The following is a 7,199-nucleotide window of genomic DNA, read 5'->3' as shown; positions in this document are numbered from 1 at the left end:
GTTCAACAGTGCCTTTTAGATCAGCTGCCCATGCTGTGACTTCTCGCTTAGCATGGCCACTTAACTGCATCATCAGGAGACTAACACGCTGAACTTCACCCACAGGGAACATGTCAAAATGGGCCAGCATCTTTTCTCTGAAATCGTCAAGGGTATTAGGCTCACCTTCATACATTGGAAGCCATGGGCCACCCGGGGTATATGGCATCAGCACCGGCATGATGGGCGCCACTCCTTGCACCGCTGCGCTACCGGACTCTCTATCGACACTCTGTCTTTCAGCTGCATTAGCGTCGCCGGGTGCTGCGGCGTCTCCGTGCTGCGACATACTGTGCCCCCTTAGTTAATCCGGACCCTTCCGGTCCTCCGCTTCCGTCGGGATAGTGTAGATTCGTTCCGCTGTGCAGCAGGATCGATTTTCCCCTTGCTCTGATGTCAGAGCGCTCAGCTTGGTGCCGCCCACAATGACACGCCCCCTGCTGCTCCCACCCACCGCGCTCTGTAATGGCGGATTCTGAAGTTTTTCAGTTAGACTGGGGCTCAGGTGATGGCGTAGCTCAATTAACAGTCTCGTGCCTAACGGTTATGAAGTGATTACCTCAGGGGATGGCGGCCATCTTTACTCCATTATAACCAATGGGGAAAAGTCACTTTCAATAGTTTTCAATGGAGAATGGATTTTTCTTTAATAAAGTCAATTTTCAAGATTTTTCATCCAAGTTTTCACAGTTTTGGGCTCCAATCACGGCACACAATACCCGGTATACGGGCTGGCTAGATCCTGTTCGTGACGCCAATTGTGACGCCCAAGAGACCGGGGTACCCAGCACCGGACCAATGGGGTCTGTCTCTTGAGGGGGGGTGTCACGGGTGGCTTGACCCGGTGCTGTGGCCTCAGGCAATGCACAGTGTAAAGGGTATCGTGAGGGAACAGGCACTTACTTGATCAGCAGCAGGTTCTCCCAGCGGTGATGATCCCAATCCTGGATAGATGGCTATTGTCCAAATGAAAGACTGAGGCACTGAAACGTTTAACCAGTTTACTTTAACAAAAAAAAGGATTTACAACCAGTCCTGTCACCGGAGTCTGTATGGGAACTCTGAGTTACTTTGACCCTGCCGGGGTCTTCGCCTCTTATTGTGCGCAATTTCTGTGTGGCCCTGCTGCTGTATGTGAACTGGCTGCCGGCCCAATCTGTCCCCTCCGGGTCCTGGTTCGACGGGCAACCCGAGTCCTTTTATCGGCTTACCCCCTCCAGGAGTACCGCTGAACTCTGTGTCTGTTGCTGCGTCCGACCCTAGTGAAGCTGATATCACCTCACGTTTTTCCGGTTGCTGTATTATATGTAATGAATACAGCCACGGATCCGGTATCCGTCTTTGCGCCTGTTCTGGGTAGTGATTAATGCTACCCGGTTCTCACAATGTCCTTTTTCTCTATCCCTCTTCTCCTCAGGCCGGTGATTTAGGCCTGGTAACAGTCACAGGGCTGTTAGAGATTCAACTGTATGACCTCTCACTATCAGCTCCTTGGCCCAACTGCCATTTCTTCTCTCAGACCAGAATGGATCAAGGGGAGTCTCTGGAGCTCCCCCTTCTGGCCGGAGGTGGTAGTGCAGTCTTGCTATTTTAGTATTTGTACTTACTGTCAGTAACTATTTTTGTGGCAAATACCCCTAGGGGTGCCACATTATTTTAATGTCCATGCTGGGTAGTAGCCTCCAATAAATATCCCCCATCCTGAACACTTTCCTATTGTAATGTCCACTGTTCTGCTGCTGTTTTCCAAAACATCAAAAAAGCAAACAATTTGTCTCGCCTTCTCCCATTCCCATGACGTTCTGCATCCTCCTCTTTAACAGAGAGACCAAAAGTCAACTTTAGTGTCCCAGCTACTAGCAGTACATGATGTCACTGCCATGGGCAGCCTGTGACGGGGCTCGCCGACGTTAGATGCCCACTAACCATGCTGCGGGTGTGCCGCAATGCACTTCAGCTGAATGTGCGCCCAGGATGCACATCCAGCTGAAAGAGGTGCCAGTGCGACCCTCTCCTACACAGGCCCAATGCCGGTCGCTCTCTGTTTGACCATCACTGTTACACTCCTGCTGTACAGTACAACAATATTTATATCACAGGGTATACTTTTTAAAAAATATCTGTTTATGGTATAAAGTGTGAATTATCGGAGCAATCTGATCGAGCTATGCTTTGACAAAAAGCTTAAACGCATTGTTCTCAGAGCCTAACAGATTTCAAGACTACCAAGGCCTGATATTAATGCTTCATAGAGCCATGTCGTTTTGAAAAAAAAAAATAAAAAAGGGACATAAAAGAATTAAAATCAGTTTCTCAGGTTATAAACATCCCCCACTATGCTCTGTCCCTTTAAGCCTAATGTAATAATCTGTATAATATTGATCTAAAATAAAGCAGCAAACATGCTGATCTAATATGGGGACAGTGAGAGGTCCTTTTTCTTTACAGATTCTACATGAAGAAAATTGTGGCATGCTAAATCATCTGACATATTACAGAAAAAAAGTTAGATTACTTTTAGGGGGAGAATACGGTACACAATGGAGGCACAAAATACTGTGCTTAGAGGTCTTAAATACGAGGACCCTTAGGTTGGTGTTCAAGTTTCATACACTCGGAAGAAGAGAAATTAAAGTGACTGTCCAGCTAGGAACACAAAAAGTATATGTGAGTGATGGTCTATAAGTGTTACTGTAGCTGCTATTTATTTTTCCTGGGATCTTATGGTTAAATTATGGCAGAGCTAGGATCAGTGACTACAGATTAGCAACAGTGTTCACAGTGAGCCTGAGGAAGTCTGAGACACGCCTCCTGCCTGATTATTGGTTCAGCCTGCTGCTTTTTTTCCTCCCACTGCAGCTCAGCCTTTTCTGATTGGCTGCTCTAACACAAGCGCACAAGGAAGTCCCTGATTTCTGTTACAGCATGAACAGATTATAACGTGCAGAAAACTAAATTATTAATCTACTAGTGAGAAAATATTTTTCCAGTTATGCCCTCACCTACTGTATAATAAGAGGAAAGAGCCCCAGTAAAATAAGAGGAAAGAGCCCCAGTAAGAGTGATCCTGGGTGGTTGCTTAAATATGTTTTTTTACATAGTACTGAACAAAAACGCTTGCATGTTATATTATATGCTTTATTAGATCTGCAAATTTGCCTGATGTTACGATGATACCACCAGTATTTTACACAAAGAACTGACTGCTGAGCATGTGACAAAGAGAACATCATTGATATTACAAAGCCCATAGGCAAAATTTGTGATAACTCATCAGATGCCGTTTCTCATGACATCTCAAAGGACATTGAAATCTCTCTTCCCCTAAATGTTTTATATATGTGTAAATACATTAATATAGAAATGCACATTTTTTTTCTCTGTACTTTAGATGAAGTCTCATCTTCCTTGTTCTCCAAAAAATTCTTCTTCAAGACAATGGAACAATATGTAGAGTTATACAAAGGGAATGGATTGCGGAATTGAGACTGATCTCACTGGTGAGCACACAGCAGGAATATTGTCTATTATTTGTGAGACACACAGCTATTCTAACCTTTGGCATGTAGAAGAGGAATGCAATCTATGTTCTGACCTTAATCAAATCCAACCCTAGTTTTCTTATATATCATTGTTGAGCTTTCATACACCAGGTGTTGTAATCCATACTATTTCTCCCTCAGTAATATGAGCAGGATTCTTACTCATCGGGCCTCTGCTGTACACCTGCTACAAAACATCTTTACATTGAGAATTCTAAAAAAAAAAGAAAAGGTTATGAAAAGGGCTAACCAGCTACCGCACAATAAAAAAAGATACATTTTTTTATCACTTGATAAAGACCAGTACGTTGAAAGAGTTGTGAATAAAAAAAAAACCCTTAAAAACCTTATTATCATCATTGTTGAAGAATCCATTTACTCCAGCAGCGCAGTCCACCTAACGTGTTTTATCTATCTGTATCCAATATTACCTTCCGTGGGGGGGGACGCTGTTATTCTTCATGCCTGTCACAACTCCAACAGGTGAACGTTAACCAAGCAGTTACCCACTCTCCCTCCACAGGGTATCCCCCTATCGAGCGCTCTGTTCCCCACACGTCAAGATTTAATTATTTTAATGGTGGGCAAACGCAGGTATTGAGAATTGGCTGTCAGAGTAGTGGACAACCGCTTTAAAAGGAAGCTGTCATTAGAAAATAACTATTTTCTAAATATGGTGACTTGTGGATGGTTACCACTGTTTATCTACATCAGGGGCTCTCAAAACGTGACATGACAACCACAGACCATACCATAAAAATCAGTGTTCCAAAATGTCACTCTTTACTTTCTGAACCCTGCCATGCGCCCTAACAGAAGTTTTCTCTCACATATGTGGCAATGGCATACTCAGGAGAAACAAATTTGGGGGGCCATTTTCCCCTGTTACCCTTGTGAAAATAAAAAATTTGGGACTAAAAACATTTGTGTGGAAAAAATTCGATTTTTTATTTTCACGGCTCTACGTGATAAACTTTCGTGAAGGACCTGGGAGTTCAAAGTGCTCACCTCACATCTAGATACACAACCGTTCAAACGTTTAGGGTCACTTAGAAATGTCCTTAGTTTTGAAAGAAAAGCACAATTTTTTCCAATGAAGCTAACATTAAATGATTCAGAAATACACTCTATATATTGTTAATGTGGTAAATGACTATTCCAGCTGCAAACTTCTGGTTTGTAATGCAACATCTTCATAGGCGTATAGAGGCCCATTTCCAACAACCATCACTCTAGTGTTCTTATGGTACTTTGTGTTTGCTGTGTAAGAAGGCTAATGGATGGTTAGCATACCATTGAAAACTCTTGTGCAAATATGTTAGCACAGCTGAAAACAGTTTGGCTGATTAGAGAACCTATAAACTTGACCTTCCTTTGAGCTAGTTGATAATCTGGAGTATTACATTTGTTGGTTCCATTAAACTCTCAAAATGGCCAGAAAAAAAGAACTTTCATGTGAAACTCGACAGTCTATTCTTGTTCTTAGAATAGAAGGCTATTCCATGCGAGAAATTGTCAACAAACTGAAGATTTCCTACAACAGTGTGTACTACTGTGCTACTCCCTTCAAAGGAGAGCACAAACAGGCTCTAACCAGAGTAGAAAGAGAAGTCGGAGGCCCCGCTGCCCAACTGAGCAACACGACAAGCACATTAGAGTCTGTAATTTGAGAAATCGATGCCTCACAGGACTTCAACTGCCAGCTTCATTAAATAGTACACACAAAATGTCAGTGTCCACGTCTAGTGAAAAGGCGACTCTGGGATGCTGGCCTTCAGGGTAGAGTGGCAAAGAAAAATCCATATCTGAGACTGGCTAATAAAAAGAAAAGATTAATATGGGCAAAAGAACACAGACATTGGACAGAGGAAGATTGTAAAAAAGTGTTATGGACAGACGAATCCAAGTTTGAGGTGTTTGGATCACACAGAAGAACATTTGAGAGAAGCAGAACTGAAAAGATGCTGGAAGAGTGCCTGACGCCATCTGTCAAGCATGGTGGAGGTAATGTGATGGTCTGGGGTTGCTTTGGTGCTGGTAAAGTGGGAGATTTGTACAAGGTAAAAGGGATATTTAATAAGGAAGGCTATCACTCCATTTTGCAACGACATGCCATACCCTGTGGACAGCGCTTGATTGGGGCCAATTTCATCCTACAACAGGACAATGACCCAAAGCCCACCTCCAAATTATGCAAGAACTATTTAGGGAAGAAGCAGGCAGCTGGTATTCTATCTGTAATGGAGTGGCCAGCGCAGTCACCAGATCTCAACCCCATTGAGCTGTTGTGGGAGCAGCTTGACTGTATGGTACGAAAAGTGCCCATCAAGCCAAACCAACTTGTGGGAAGGCCTTCTGGAAGCATGGGGTGAAATTTCTCCATATTACCTCAGCAAATTAACTGCTAGAATGCCAAAGGTCTGCAATGCTGTAATTGCTGCAAAGGGAGCATTCTATTACGAAAGCAGAGTTTGAAGGAGAAAATTATTATTTCAAATAAAAATCTTTTTTTCGAACCTTGTCAATGTCTGGACTAGATTTTAAATTCATTTGGCAACTCATTTGATTAATAAAAGTATGAGTTTTCATGGAAAACACAAAATTGTCTGGGTGACCCTAAACTTTTGAACGGTAGTGTACATTCCTTGATGGGTGTAGTTTCCAAAATTGGGTCAGTTGTGGGGGTGGGGGTTGGGGGTTTCCACTGTTTAGACACATTAGGGGCTTTCCAAACGCATCATGGTGTCCACTCTTGATTCCAGCCATTTTTCAAAAAGTCAAATGGTGTTCCTTCCCTTCCAAGCACCCAAACAGTAGTTTTCGCCCGCATATGGGATATCTGTGTACTCTGGAGAAATTGCACAACAAATTTTAGGGTCCATTTTCTCCGGTTTCCCTCGTAAAAAAGTAAAAATTAGGGCTAAATTTATATTTTTGTGAAAAAAAAGTAAAATGTTCATTTTTTTCCTTCAACATTGCATTAATTCGGGTGAAGCACCTGAAGGGTTAATAAACTTCTTGGATGCGGGTTTCAGCAGTTAGAGGGGTGCAGTTTTTGGAATGGTATCACTTTGGGGTATTTTCTGTCATATAGGCCCCTCAAACTCACTTCAAATGTGATGTGGTTCCGCCTTAAAAAAATAGTTTTGTAAATTTTGTTGAAAAAATGAAAAATTGCTAAAAACTTTTAACACCTCAAACTTCCTTAAAAAATTAAATTGGGTTTCAAAAGTGATGCAGATGTAAAGTAGACATGTGGTAAATGTGATTTATTAACTATTATGTGTGACATAACTCTGTGGTTTAAGGAAATAAAAATTAAAACTTAGACATTGGGCAAAAATTATGCAATTTTCAGATATTTTCACAAATTAAGACAAGTTATATAGAACAAATTTTACTACCATCGTGATATACAATGTGGCACGAGAAAACATTCTTAGAATCACTGGGATCCATTGAAGTGTTCCAGAGTTATTACCACAAAGTGACACTGATCAGAATTGTGAAATTTGGCCTGATCATGAAGGTGAGAACAAGCTCAGATTTTTTTTTATTGCAGTGCTGGAGTAGAGCCACTAAAGGAAGTTTCCAGACCCTAGTATTACACTTACCAGC

The sequence above is a fragment of the Ranitomeya imitator genome, chromosome 2, assembly GCF_032444005.1.
Source record: "Ranitomeya imitator isolate aRanImi1 chromosome 2, aRanImi1.pri, whole genome shotgun sequence".
Lineage (NCBI taxonomy): Eukaryota > Metazoa > Chordata > Amphibia > Anura > Dendrobatidae > Ranitomeya > Ranitomeya imitator.
Note: the sequence above shows the minus strand (reverse complement) of the source record.